Below are 14,909 nucleotides of genomic sequence, written 5' to 3'. Positions count from 1 at the left end.
TTTTTAATCGTTTAATGGTCTTGTGATAATCCTATATAAAGAATCCTTATTTTTAATATAAATACCTGTGTGCTGTCCATTTGTAGTGTTGTCACTTGGTTACTGTATGTGTTCACAAATGCTTAACCTATAACGCTCTGAGATAAGCCTTGTCTACTCGCGCCAAGCTACCTAGAGGGTGAGCAGGGGTTGTTTTAGTAGTGTAACCCCTTACCCTGACTAGAGGAAAGGTTCCCTGCTTGTCACAAGTACCTACCTGTGCCAACCAGAGAACCCGGATTCTAACACATACCAATTAATATATCTCAAGTTGTCCTGCCAGCACATAACAGAAATCTGGAGATTAGTGGTAGAGCATGAGGGGCAGTGTGAGAAGACCATATCTATCCAGCAGGCCCTTTTCTAATCCGATCAACAGGTCCCCTCTGTCGCAAAACACACACTCATTGATCAGGACCATCTGTGAGCCCCAGTAACATAGCCTAATGTCCGCCAATCCTAACTCTCCCTCATATGGTGACTGACAACATTTTGGAAATGAGACTTGTGTAGTTCTGTCTTCCCCACAGGAAATGATTAACCAAGGACGGAAATTCTACAAAGAAGGCAGGGGGTGCATGGGTATTTCCATAGAGAATATTTAAAAGGGGGTAGTGAGACTATTTTATACAATACTCCTTTTCATATTATGAAGAGCGGGAGGGGGGGGGCAGGATTTAAAATCTCTTTTTGTACCTCTGAGTAATGGGGTGATTTTCAGATCTCAACTGCTGGTTTGAGTTATTTCATCCGTAAGTATTTCAATTGGTCGCCAGCTGGATGTAGTTTAGTGGTGGCTGGGCAGCAGCAGACTTTCCTTAATGTGTATGTATTTAGACTTTCCCCAGTTTGCTTTCAGTCTAAGGGTCATATGACACACAATCATTTGACTGTTTCTTTTGTTCCAGAATTACCAATAATTTTCCCCCACATGGATCATGTTGTTTGGCTCGAGGGGGGCGTAGCTTGGCGCCGATAGAGTAGGCAGCACAAATCAGTGCTCCTCCCGGTGAAGCCCCATTCAGTGCCATCCTGATGCCATAAAACGGACTCAGGGGCTCAGATATAGCCCTACATCCCGGTCCCAGGGTGCTGTGGATTGTGGATAACAAAAGAACAATGTCTCAACTGGAAAATCATGTAAAAAGGACCATTAGAAAAAATAAATTAATCATAACACACAGGGCAAAGGAGACCAATTTGAAAAACACGGTTGTTATTTATAATTAGAAGTACAAAAACATAATTACAGTAACCATAACAACCCTGTGAACACTGGGGGTGAAGTGATAGGTGAAGACGGCACAGTGACACAAGGGTGCAGGAGCAACATGTGGCGGCCCAAATTAAATCAACAATAAGAGTCAGGCACAATATTTACAAGACATTGATCATTACAACATTATTTTATATTTGAGACAAGACCGCAAATAACGTTGAGAGGTCGACGGCATTTCGAACTCGTTAACTTGAGTTCATCATCAGGACTACGGTTACAATCACATCAATAAGTACTTCTAGAAGATAAGCAGAAAATAAAAGGAAATCAGTGGGACACCCAGAAAAAATAGATTAGGAAAAGCAATAGGGGAGGGGGCGGGGAACGACAGAGGAAATACCTGGAATCCACGAATGAGGGAAATGCTGGATCAGTCTCAGCAAGGTACAAAATTCTAGGTGTATTTATGGTGATTCTGAAGAAAAACGTTAATGGTATTAATGGTTATACCTTAGTCGGCAGTGGATTAAGAAAGACAGTAGGGGAAGGGGCAGGGGAGAAAAAGGCAATACCTGATATTCACGAGTAAGGAAAATGCTGGATCAGTCTCAGCACGGTACAGAGTTCCGGGTGATATTAGGGTGATTCTGAGGGAAAACGTTGATGGTATTAATGATTATACCTCAACGACAGAGGCGACCATATAGCCAAGGTAATTTATACATGGGCGCTTACCCATAATGGGAAACGTGGTTATAAATCCGGGTGGAGGTAAATGCATGCTGTGGTTAAGTCGGCAGCTATCTAGAATACAAAACAAGATCTATTAAAGATCCAGAAAGTATATATAAGGAAAAACGCCAGCAATCGCGTGCGTATACAAAGCGAGCGCTAGTCAATAGACACTTACCGACTGCAATGAAATCAGGACCACAGGCAGTCAATTCAAATTATTCAGGGAACCGGAATCAATCCAGTTTGCAGAAAGCCAAGGAAAACAAATGAAACGTCCTCGGCTTCAGGACATAGGGCAACGGAGTATAACCAGCAATGGCCGGTGTCATGTGATCAAAAATGAAAGTAACAACTAGAGCGAGGGAAGGAAAGTCCACAATAGTACCCCAGGGGGAAGGTAAAGGCATAAACGGCCTTAGAAAGAGGGTCAGCCAAAACGACAATGGCAAACCAAGTTAAAACATTTTCATAGTCTTTGTTATCCATTAAACAATAATCCAAACTATGGCATTCTCAATAGAAATTCAATACAAAAGAATTACATACACAATTATAAAGACATCGACAATAAACCATGGGACATACTTCATAAAGGCCAAACAAATTATACATAGAGATAAATTTGTGACAAGTGAAAGATAAAAAGAATTCATACATTTACATGATAACACAATGACAAGGGACAGGAAAGAAAGGAAAAGGATCCTACAATAACATGTTATATAAGAATAGCAAAATTCAATAATTCCAATTAGTACAAATCTATGAAAACCATTTAAGGTAAGGGAAAAAGGAAAAACAATACCATAGAAGATACAGCTAAAGAGAGATTATTATCCTAAATGTAAACAATAGCTGCGTTCCACTCATCAAGGGAATTCAAACCATGTGTCACCGAGTTACAGCGGGTAATCCATCTACATTCGCACTTGTTAAGTAGAAGTTGAAGATTACCGCCACGGACAGGTAGTTGTGGTCGGTCTATGACTTGCCATATCATGTCATTTTCGGAATGGTTACAGTCTCTGTAATGTGTTACCAGAGGTGCAGTAGTAACATTGCATCTAATGCGACTCTTATGTTGCGAGATGCGTTGTTTAATCATCTGTGTGGTCTGCCCAATGTAAAAAAGATCACATGGGCAGCGAATAGAATAAATCACATTGTTGGTGCGACAATTGGAGAATTGTTTCAATGGATAGGTATGGTCAGGTGTGACAAATACTTTGGTGTTAAATGTTAGATCACAAACATTACAATTCTGACATTTAAAGTGACCTATGACCGGCGGGAGCCCCCACATGGTAGTCACTGATAAATCGCGTTTTTCTTTAGATGGCCAAGTAATGGCATGGACCAATTTATCCGAAAGATTGTCGCCCCTTTTGTATGAGAGTAACGGGGGATCTGCGAAGTGCGAAAACATACGGAGCAGTGTCCAATTTCTTTTGATTATACTCCCAACTTTATTACTTGATGGACTAAAGGTTGAGACAAAAGGAATCCGCGTATTGGTACGTTTGATAGTCGGTGTCAAGATAATGTCTCTATGACTATACCAGGCCCGTTTGAGGGCTCTTTTAACCAAATGTTTGGGATAGCCCCGGTTAGTCAATTTTTCAGAGAGAATAGCAGCCTCCCGAAAATAATCCTTACGCCATTTACAATTACGACGGAACTGAAGGAATTGTCCATACGGTAATCCGTCGCGTAAACCATGTGGATGATAACTGGAATACAAAAGAAGAGTATTCCGTTCTGTTGGTTTTCGGTACAATGTAGTACCAATAGTACCATCTTCAACATGTAAGATCAAGTCAAGAAAGGGAAGGTCATTTTTACGGATGTCTGAAGTAAAGGTCAAATGTGGTTGAGCATTATTAAGCCAAACGACAAAAGCGGCTAGTGCATCATAGGTACCATGCCATAATAAAAGAATATCATCTATGTACCTATGCCATAGAAAGATATTGTTTATGAAGGCATTTTGAGTTGATAAAAAGATAGTTTTTTCTAGATGATACACATAAAGAACCGCAAAATTAGGGGCAAAACAAGAACCCATAGAGACTCCTTTGGTCTGTAGGTAAAAAGAATCCTTGTACAAAAAATAATTGTTGGTCAAGGCTATATCCAGAAGCTCAATCAAAAAATTAGTTGGAATTCGTATAGGTCTAGGTCTAGTATTCATTAGATCTTCTATGACTTTGAGTGCATCAGACTGGGGAATGTTGGTACACAACGATTCAATGTCTAAGCCTGCCATAAGCTCTAACTCTAGGTCAAAAGATAGATCCTCTATAATGTTGATTAGGTGGGTACTGTCTTTAACAAAGGTGTCAGTTAATGGGACAAACTCCTTAAGAATGGAATCAATGTATTTGCCTAAGGGCTCAAGTACAGAACCACAGCCAGACACTATTGGTCGTCCAGGAGGTATAGAGGCATTCTTATGAATCTTTGGTAAGGTGTATATTACCGGTGTCCTAGGATGTGGATTATTAAGAAAAGAATGTTCCTTCTTATTAATGATGCCTTGGTGAAGAGCCTGGTTGGTGATAGTGGAGATTTTATTTTGGATGGCTTTAAGGGGGTCAGATGTAAGCTTACGATAATGTGTAGCATTGCTAAGTTGGCGAAGAATCTCAGTATCGTATTTGTCATGATCCATTATGACTATACCACCACCCTTATCTGCAGGTTTTATAATGATGTACTGATTATCGCTAAGATGCCCGATAGCTAACTCTTCAGTAAGCGGTAAATTGTAAGGCACAAATTCAGATTGTTGTTGTAGTTGTTTGATGTCGTGTAACACAATTCTTTCAAAAGATAAGATTTCATGTGGCATCATAGATGCAGGAGGCAAAAATGTAGAAGGAGGTTTAAATTGTGTACCCACACAAAAGTTAGTATCAGGTTTGTCTGAGAAAAAAATGTTTTAGACGAATACGTCTAAAAAATAGAAGTAAATCCTCCTGTAGTTTGAAAAAATTACTACGTGCCGTGGGGACAAAGAAAAGGCCTTTACTAAGTAAAGAAATTTCATCAGTAGATAAGGGATATTTAGATAGATTGAAAATAGGTATAGTTGTATCAGTAGCCAAACCAGTAGGTAGTACTGGGGCAACTTGAGCTGGCATGATTGGTATGGAAGAGACAAAATCAGGGATATTGGACAAAACCGAATTAGGAGGATACTCAGTATTCATTACTGCTGCGGCCCCCATTGATAGAACTTCTGGCGGGTCTGTCTCTCGCCTGCGAACTGAAAATGATAGTTCTGTCTCCTGCGGCCGCGTCCAGAATTACCAATATTTTTCCCCCACATGGATCATGTTGTTTGGCTCGAGGGGGGCGTAGCTTGGCGCCGATAGAGTAGGCAGCACAAATCGGTGCTCCTCCCGGTGAAGCCCCAGTCAGTGCCATCCTGATGCCATAAAACGGACTCAGGGGCTCAGATATAGAACTACATCCCGGTCCCAGGGTGCTGTGGATTGTGGATAGGCACCCGAATGAAGATTAAGGGACTGGCCAAGCAGATTAGTGTGGCGAGCGGCAGAGACAAAAATGGCGGCCGATAATCTCCGCTAGGCCGTGGACTACATACCCTTGAGGGACCCTGAAGGTGTGACCAGGGAGAGAGTGGTGACTCGGGGGACAGTGGCTGCCAGGTGGTAGGGTGACCAGCTGGCATGGGTGCAAATGTAGGAAGTTAAGTGTAAAATTTCAGGAAAAAGGGTCAAAATTCAGGACAAAAATTCAGGACAGAAGGTCAAAATTCAGAACAAATCTTTAGGACCAAAGGTACGTTTTACAGACACATCAGAGGAACTTGTGCGATAGTATAAAAGTAAGTAAATAGACAACCACTTAAGTACAAATCAAAATAAGTTTATCTTAAGTTGAGACAATCGTTCACTTCACGTTTTTTCAGTATGTGTGCAGCTTTGAGCAACTGTGCAGGTCTTTTTGTGGTATTTCATATGATAATCTATTTATATGGTTACTGCACTGGGTTGTCCAGTCTGATATTGTGTTTACAACTCATGGTCCTGAGCAGGCATGTTTGGTGAGAGAAGTGGTCAGGAAGATCTCCTCGGATAGACTTTGTTACTAGCATCTCATATCTCAGTGCCTTTGTGAGATGTAAAGCGGAACGCATAGGTGAACTAAAGGGAGGATTGCTGTGATGAACCCACTATAGGGAACGCATTATGGGTGTTTCAGCAAGGGGACCTTAAAATATGGAATCTGACTTTGCTTATGGGGTCTTCGCAGAGAGTTGCACAAGCTGATGGAAGTCACAAAGATGCTTTTCCATGCAGCTTTGTTAAAGAAGGCACTGTCATTACACTATTACATAGTTTATTTTTGAAGCCTTGCCTTATTGCTACAAACACAATATACATCTCAAGCACAGCTCATTGCACTATGTTGCTCTTCCTAAAACCTTACACCTAAAAAAAACATGCAATCATTCACAATTACTTGTGTAATATTCAAGTATCAGTTGGGTGTCACTCAAAATGTCATATGCATGATGTATAGATCCCACACATAAGCACACAGCAAATACAGAATAGTAACACATAGGCAAGGGAGTATCTCCCACTTTGAACTAAAGCTCTTATGGCACCAAGAAAGCAAAGTAAGTCATCACAACCCTCCCCAGAAGAGCTCTCTTGTCCAAGGATCTAGCCATTCATCCTTCCATCAAACCCCTGATATCCATCATTTCAAATGTATATTCTGTCACCTATTAATTCTTTCATCCATCATTCTTTCCTTCATCATTCATTCTGTCCTTCCATCTGAGTTCCCATCCATATCCAAACCTTTTCAACCATTTGCAAACCTATCCAGCATCTATCCTTCCATCAATCATTTCACTCATCCATCCCTTCATTTATTTATTTAGTCATAGATTTATAAAGCGCGCAGCTACCCAACAGGGTCTCCCGGCACTGGACAAGTGGAGGCAGGGCCATGCAGGTGTTAGGCTACAGGCCGGACTAAGAGTCAAGCAGGTCGCTGAAAAACAGAGTCTTTAAGCACTTCCGGAAAGCTAACAGTGAATGACACTTCCTAAGATCAATTAGGCGGGCAGTCCAGAGCTTGGGGCCCAGGTAAGAAAAGGAGCGACCCCTCATACGAACAAGATGAAACCTGGGGATTGAAAACAGTGGGAGGCTGGAGGAACTTAACAGTCGAGCCGGCACATAAGATGTTACCAATTTTTGAATATAGGAGGGAGCGAGGCCACATTTGACCCGAAACATGAAACATAGGGCCTTAAATTCAATGCGCTTATTGACTTTAAGCCAATCTAGTTGGTGGAGCAGAGGAGACGCAGAGGCGCATCTAGACAGATGGAAAAAAAGAAGCGCAGCTGCATTCTCAATGACCTGCAACAGGTGGACTGACGCTTTGTCTGCACCCAAATACAGCACATTGCCATAGTCCAGTGTGGATAACACCAGAGCCTGCAAAACCGTTCTCTGGGCTGTTGATGGAATTAGCCAAAGGATTTTTAAAATCCATTTAAGAGCAGCAAATCAGGATGCCGTAACCCTGTACACCTGAGGTTTAGGGGAAAGATTTTTATCAATAATGAAACCCAGGTTTTTAACTTTGGAGGCAGAGGCAGGCAAGGGGCCCAAAGTGTCAGGCCAGTGTTTGCTACTCCAAAGCTCAGGGTTATTACCAAGAACAAGCACCTCAGTTTTAGTGCCATTTAACTTCTGGGCATTACTGGTCATCCACAAGGAGCCAAGCTGAAGCAGGAAGAGATCTTGGTGCTGGGCGGAGGAAAGTGAAAAGATAATCTGAGTATCGTCGGCATAAGAAAAGATAGTCAATCCCAACTTCTCAGCAATGTCAGCCAGAGAGTGAACATATAGGTTAAAAAGCAAAAGACTCCACCCTCTCACTCATCCATCCAACCATCATCTATCCACCCTTTTACCCAATCCATCCTTTCACTCATCCATCCACTCTTCACACTATCCATCCATTCACTCACTCATCCATCCTACCATTTACTCTTTCAACCTAGCCATCCTTTCGCTCATCTATCCACTCTTCCACCCATCTATCCATTTACTCATCCATCCAACCATTTACCCTTTCACCAATCAAGCCATCCTTTCACTTACTCATCCATCCACCCAGTCACTCATCCGTCCACACATTCACTATTTCACTCACTCATCCATCCATTCTTCCAGCTCTCCACTCTCCCTTTCACTCATGTATGCATTATTTCACTCATCCATTTTTACATTCTTCTTTTCACTCATCCATGCACCCATTGGCTCATCAATTCTGCCAATAATTCATCCATGCTTTCACTCATCCATCAATCCTCCCCTTCTATCTCCATTCTCCTTTTACTTAGCCACCCATCCTTCCATCCACCCTTCACCCATCCTTCCATCCACCCTTCATCCATCCACCCACCCACCCATCCAGTTGCAGACAGAAGAGGCCCATCAAGAACTTCATCTTTGCCGTAGTTCCTCAAGCAAGGGGTGGGGTGGGGGATGATTCACTATGCCCCTGCACAAAGGCAATCTGAAAACTCGGAAGTCATGAGTCATGCATGATGCACAGGGCCAGGACGTAAGGTGACTGTGATATGGTATTGTTTCCAGGGCTTTAAGTGGGATGAAAAAACTGGGAGTCTCTCTAAGGGGCGTGTCGGATTTAAAATAAGGGCGTGGCTTAAAACACCTAAGCAAAAAATATGTGCTCAGCATAATGTGCTGCCCGAATGGTATTTTGCTGTTTCTATCATTGCATCCAATAGCATTAGATCTACAACAAGCCATGACTATTGGCTTTGTCAATGGATGTTAGGTGCTTAAATAATTTTTTAAAAAGCAGGAACTATGGCTTCGTTGTATATAATATTAAAAATGCTTCAACTGTGAAATTATGAGACTGTGTAAGAACTATAACCTCTTCTTTTTAACTTTGTACATTTGTTTTGTACATTTCTTCCATCTAACCCCAACAGAATGCCCTCCTCTAGACCGCGGCAGGAGGAGGCCCACCACATGCTGTAACACCGCAAACTGGCCCTTTGTCATTCTGTATGTGGCAATCAGCCGCATACAGAATGACAATGGGCGGGGTGGGGTGCTCTTGTTCTCCGAGGATGAGTGTGGCCTCTCGCAGGGGAACAGCTCTGCTCCCTGCAAGGCCCAAAATTACGGACAAAAGGCATCCGAAAAAGGGATCATTACGGATAACGGACATGAGGTCCAAATTACGGACGGTCTGTGAAATTTATGGACGGTTGGTCACCCTACAAGGTGGGCAGTGCCAGAAAGGCGAAGCAGGTGGGGGAGAAAGTACCGGCCGTAAGTGGCGACCCCCAAGCGAGACTGGCCGCGGTAAGGTGGCGGAGGAAGGAGTGCCTCAGGTCATGGTCAGCGACGCTGCGGCATTGAGACCTGCGGGGGCTTAGGGGCCCCCGCTCCCGCTACAGGTCCCTAGCTCCTAAAAGCTCATCTGTTCAGCTGGCATAACCACGGAGGACCACGCCTTGGGTCAGGGTATGGCGCTGGTGCCGCTGTACAGCCCTGGTACGGTGCCGGAGCAGACCTCCTGCTACGCCCCTAACCTAAGTGGTGTCACCCGAGGAGACCGTGGGCTGACTGGGAGCCGCACCTTGGCCACGATCCATCGGTGCAGTGCTGACACTTGAGACTGCGTTCTGACCCCTAGCTCCCACGTCAAGGCAGAGGAGACAGAAGAGAGGCCTCGCCAGCCAGTAGGCCATGTGGAGATTGTGTGGTGTTCTGAGATCAGAGCTGCGGCACTGATGCCTGGAGATGCAGGGGGGCCCTTCGCTACTCCCGACATGAGACACTAGACTCTGGGGCATAGCCTGACAGGACTGTGTAGTGCAGGAAGCTGTGCCTTGGGCCGCTATCGGCTGTACGGCCTTCACCCAAGAGTATTGAAACCGGAGGCCGAACCCCCCCCCCCGGGCATTTCATAAGAGGCAGAGGAGCGGCATCTCGTGAAGTAGTCGGTGGTGAAATAAACAACGGTGCCTGTAATGTGAGGAGGTTCTGGATCCCTCCCTGAACCAGCGGTGTCCAACACACCCTAGAGATGACCTAACTTCTGGAAAGAGAAGTGTGGAACGAGAGGGAGAAAGGTGCGGCTGAACCTCCCAACCGGTAGCGAGCCCTGGTCAGGGGAGAACAAGAGAAAGGGAGGTGTTCACCCCTGAATTTGGCTGCAGAGCCCTCTTATAAGATTGGCCCAGCAGAAGAGTGGATTATGTAGGCAGCACAACGTCCTCTTGCAATACCCTGCCACTGAGACCTAGAGGTTGAGAATGAGAGTGCAGCGCTTCAACAACTGTGGGTGTAAGTACTTGGAGTAGCTCAGTAGATAGCCTGGTGGGTGACACTGCTGGCCTGGGCGAGAGCAGAGGAACCCACTGGAGACAGTGGGAGAGTCGAGAGGTGGGAGCCACATGTGCCTACCCCTGAACAGAAGAATAGACGTTGCACTACAAAGATCTCTGTGGCTGCCAACATAGGGAAAGCAACCTGCAGGAAAGATAAGGACACTACTGGAACGCCTCAGGAAGAGGTGGGGGGGGGGGCACACAAACTAACAAAAGCCAAACCTTACAGCCTGTAGGGACTGGGGGACCTACACTCCAGGATATTATTCAGGCCATCACAGAGTCTCGAGCAGTAGTGGAGACCAAAACAGATTCCCTGAGAGAGGACCAGGGTCTATTAAGAGACGATCATCGCCGCTTTGCTGAACGTGTCACTTCAGCGGAAAATGAACTTGCAGAAATACCTCCAATGGCATCGGCAGTCACCAGACTGGCCTTTATAGAGCAGAAGGTCTGTACCCTCAAACTGAGAACAGAAGACGGGGAGAACAGATCACGTTGTAACAATATCCGAATGGTAGGACTGCAAGAAAAAATTGAAGGCAACAACATGTAAATGTAAATGTAAATCCACTACTTGTATAGCGCACGAATCACCCCCGAAGGGGTATCTCGGCGCTGGGGGCCGTTGGGAAGATTAAGCGAGCTATTGCCCAGAGTCACATGGTGCTGGGCAGACCCCTGCCACCGGAGCCGGGGATCGAACCGTGATCTCCAGCGTCCAGCGTCAGTCGCCCTGGCCGCGGCGCCACACCTCTCCCCTATGCTGGCATATCTGGAGTGGATTAGGGAAGAGGATGCCCTCTCCCCTTTTTATGATTTCGAACACGCCCACATATTGCCTGCAGAGCCTCCACTCTCGGTGCTAGCAACACCTTGCTTTACAAAGACAGGGATCATATTCTCTGCCAGGCTTGACGGAAGGCATCGATCTCAGTAGAGAACAGCACAGTGAGGATTTTTCCGGATTTCTTCAGAGAAGTCCAGTGACAGCACTTCACATACCTGGAGACAAAGAAGAAACTTCGGTAGATGGAGATCCCATACGCTATGATGTTCCTAGTGAGGCTAAAAGTGCTGACCCCAACAGGTATGTGATTTTTCAATGCCCTCCAGGAAGTCTGGGATTGGATTGATCAATGGCCCCGGCCAGAGACTTGCTGAGCCCCACGCAGTCGAATAGCTAACAGAACTGGCTCGCATCACAGGCATGGATCTCACACTTCCACAGCCCCATCTAAAGCTGAGACTCAGCAAGAACGACAGAAAGCAGTGGCAGCTGTAGCATCACTGAATAATAATGGAGCCGGCAGAGAATCACTAGCATCCAAGGGAGATGCCCAAGACTCGGAATCAGGCCATAGCACAAGCATATTGAGGGCCTCCAGGCAGGAACTGTCCAGAATTAACCCAAGGGACATCCGACGAAATCATTTAATCGACAAAGGGCATAAGACGTTTTTAGAGTTGAGGAGAGCAATGATCGCCCTTGTAGGGCGTATCAGGGGGAGGCTTTTCTTACTTTCCCTGAAGTCTACAATAGCTTTGATGGATAGATATACTGGAAGGGGTGGAACCCCCATGGGGTCCAACTCTGATTCTCACCTCTACCCTTAAGCGCCCGTCCCCCTGGTCCTTTCACCCAAAACACAGCAGGAATCATCAGGTACTAGGGGGATGCTTTACTTGCACGGAGATTGTACGGTAAAGGCCCTTCTGACACTAGATTTAACACACCTGTTAAGACCCCCTTTCACCTCTCCTGCCCCAATCAAACTGGGTGCCCTAGACCTAACCCGGCTGATAACCCAGCTGTTACTGGGGCAACTTCCCAGCTAAATAGGAAATGCTTTTGTCCAAAACTCTCAAACATCTCCTGCATGCTATTGAACACTAGGTCCCTAATGAAACACCATCTTGAGTTCTCTGACCTAGTGCAAACACAGTGCGCAGATGTGGCATTTGTAACTGAAACATAGGCAGATGCTAACTATGGTCCAGAAATTGTCGCAGCCACCCCCCCAGGCGATGCTGTCCATCGGCTGGACAGACAATTAAAAAAAAGGAGGGGGCTGGTGGTGCTTTCCCATAACCAATTTTAAAAACTACTTTTGAGCCATTAACCACCCCTGGTTTCGAGGCCTTAGACTTCTTGGTGCAGCCACCAGACTTGCAGTCTGTTAAGGGACTGCTAATCTATCGCTCACCAGGACCGAAGTGTGGCTTTGCCGACAACTTTAGCATGATAATAGAAACCTCTATCATCAATGCAAATTTTCTGGTGTTGGGCAATTTTAATTTTCATCTGGAAAGGGAAACTGACCCAGATTCCCTAAAATGTATTGATTCAATGAATGAGTTGGGACTATCCATAATCACCAGAGGTCTGAAACATAGGGCTGTACACGTTAGAAGAGATCTTTTCCAACTATTCTGCTATTACTCTACTCCCAGCTCTCCCTCAAATGGCAGCTAAATACTGAGAAAATTATCATGCACAGAAAAACTATCCAAAAAACCCCAAGTAGATCCTGGCACAAAATACGGCCGGCCGAACTGAGAGATGCCATCACCCCTGGTCCATGGCAACCAGCCAATAACCTGGAGCAGAGTGTTGAATTTTTTTTGCTCTGGCTAAATTCTGCCTTCGCTCCTAGTCTGGCAGGCCTCTATGTACACCATCTGGAAGTTAATAAAATTCTGAACGCCACCAACCCTTTCGTGCCTCACATCAAGGTCTGGAAAAGATACATTGATGATGTTCTGGTCGTTTGGGAGGATGACGTTGATTCAACTGAATCTTTCATGTTGTAGCTTAACCAACAAAATGAGTTTCTTAAATTTACACACACAACATCATGTGAAAACCTTGTATTTTGGATCTTAATATCTATCCAGATGAAGGTACACTTAAAACCACCACACATTTCAAAGCAACTGCGAAGAACTGCCTACTTCTGTTCAATAGCTTTCACCCTCCTCATCTAAGAGAGAACCTACCATACGGACAATTCCTACGATTGCGGAGGAATTGTACCGAAGTCGGCGAATTTTAGAATCAAGCTTCTGAACTGCGTATCAAATTGATCTAACGGAATTACCCTGAAAGAGTGATTGACAAAGCCCTCAAGAGGGCCAGAAATAACAACAGAGAAGCCTTATTGGAAGACAAAGTAGATACTCAGGCTGAGGAAAGACCCTTATGTGTAACTACATATAATACACATTCTAATAAGATCACGAAAATAGTGAACAAACACTGGCGACTTCTGAACAGCTGCGGTCTCAACATTACAAAACCTATGTTTGCGCACAAAAGGGGTAGAAACCTTAGAGATATGCTTGTCTGGACCAGACCTAGAAACACACCAAGATCTATACAAGAAGGCATGCTACCTCCGGTACAGGGGCATCACCCATGCGGGAATTGTAGCACGTGCCACCTCACAAGAAAAACCAGACATATCAAATTCAGAAATGGCAGTGAGTGGGACCAAAGAAAATTCACTAACTGTAACAGTAAAAATGTGGTCTACTTGATCACTTGCCCATGTGGTCTTGAATACGTGGGCATGACCACCAGACCAGTCAAAATACGTGTCGGAGAACACAGAAGTAATATCAGATGTGGTAGGAGTACCACGAAGATCTCCAATCACTACATAACTAACAAGCATGGAGTAGATGACCTACAGTGGACAGTGATCGAACGACTAGATGGAGAAAATGGCCTCTTCGAAAAGGAACAACGCTGGGTGTTCCGCCTCGGAACCCACGTCTTGGGACTCAATGTTGACATCCCATGGAATCAGTTCCACACCTGAATTGTAATGTACCGGTATAACCACCATTATTCGCACCCATTCCAACTGATCATTTCAGGTGACGATGATGATTACCGGTATGTGTGCCTTTTGCCTACCCTCATTACATAAATGCCCCTATGGTATTTATTTATTTTGTCGACATTCAGCAAAGGAGAGTTTTTTTGATTCAGGTTATCGCCCCCCTTTTTCTAACCTAGATAATAGCAATACAACTAACTATTTGATGACTATATAGTTTACTATTTTCTCACTTTTTTTTACCCCCTTTTTTCTTTCTTTGGTGAACATCCATAGTGAGAACTGACTGGATCCCTCGGGAATTGTCATATGACATCTAGTAATATTATGTTTATGCCTTATTGGTACTTCACATTTAGACTGGGCATATTTCCAAAACTCAGGTCCACTGTCCCACTCGTAGGTGCTATTTTTCCTAATAAGACGACAAATGTTCTCTACATCACCCATTTCTTTCATTCCAAGCGGGCTATCCTTCTCGTTATTTTATTTTTATTTATATTTCCCTTATTACAGGATTCCCCTCTCACCTCCATTGTCATCATTCAGCCTTCATCCGCACTCAATAAATTTATTAACAATCACACGTTTCTACACCATTGAGTGTTTACTATTACGTGTACTCTTTCTCACTCTTGAC

General features: G+C 44.5%; 1 long non-coding RNA gene across 1 annotated transcript; it reads right to left on the bottom strand.

The window, feature by feature from the left end:
• Positions 1-1,245: 1,245 nt before the first annotated feature.
• On the bottom strand, positions 1,246-2,297 carry LOC146798562 (uncharacterized). The gene is made up of 5 exons (XR_014969183.1): positions 2,169-2,297; positions 1,994-2,062; positions 1,831-1,905; positions 1,659-1,733; positions 1,246-1,556 (listed from the first exon to the last, which is right to left on the bottom strand). It is a non-coding gene; the product is annotated as an uncharacterized LOC146798562 (long non-coding RNA).
• Positions 2,298-14,909: the final 12,612 nt, after the last annotated feature.

The sequence above is a fragment of the Triturus cristatus genome, chromosome 9, assembly GCF_964204655.1.
Source record: "Triturus cristatus chromosome 9, aTriCri1.1, whole genome shotgun sequence".
Taxonomy (NCBI): Eukaryota; Metazoa; Chordata; class Amphibia; order Caudata; family Salamandridae; genus Triturus; species Triturus cristatus.
This window is presented reverse-complemented; position numbering and strand designations above follow the sequence as displayed.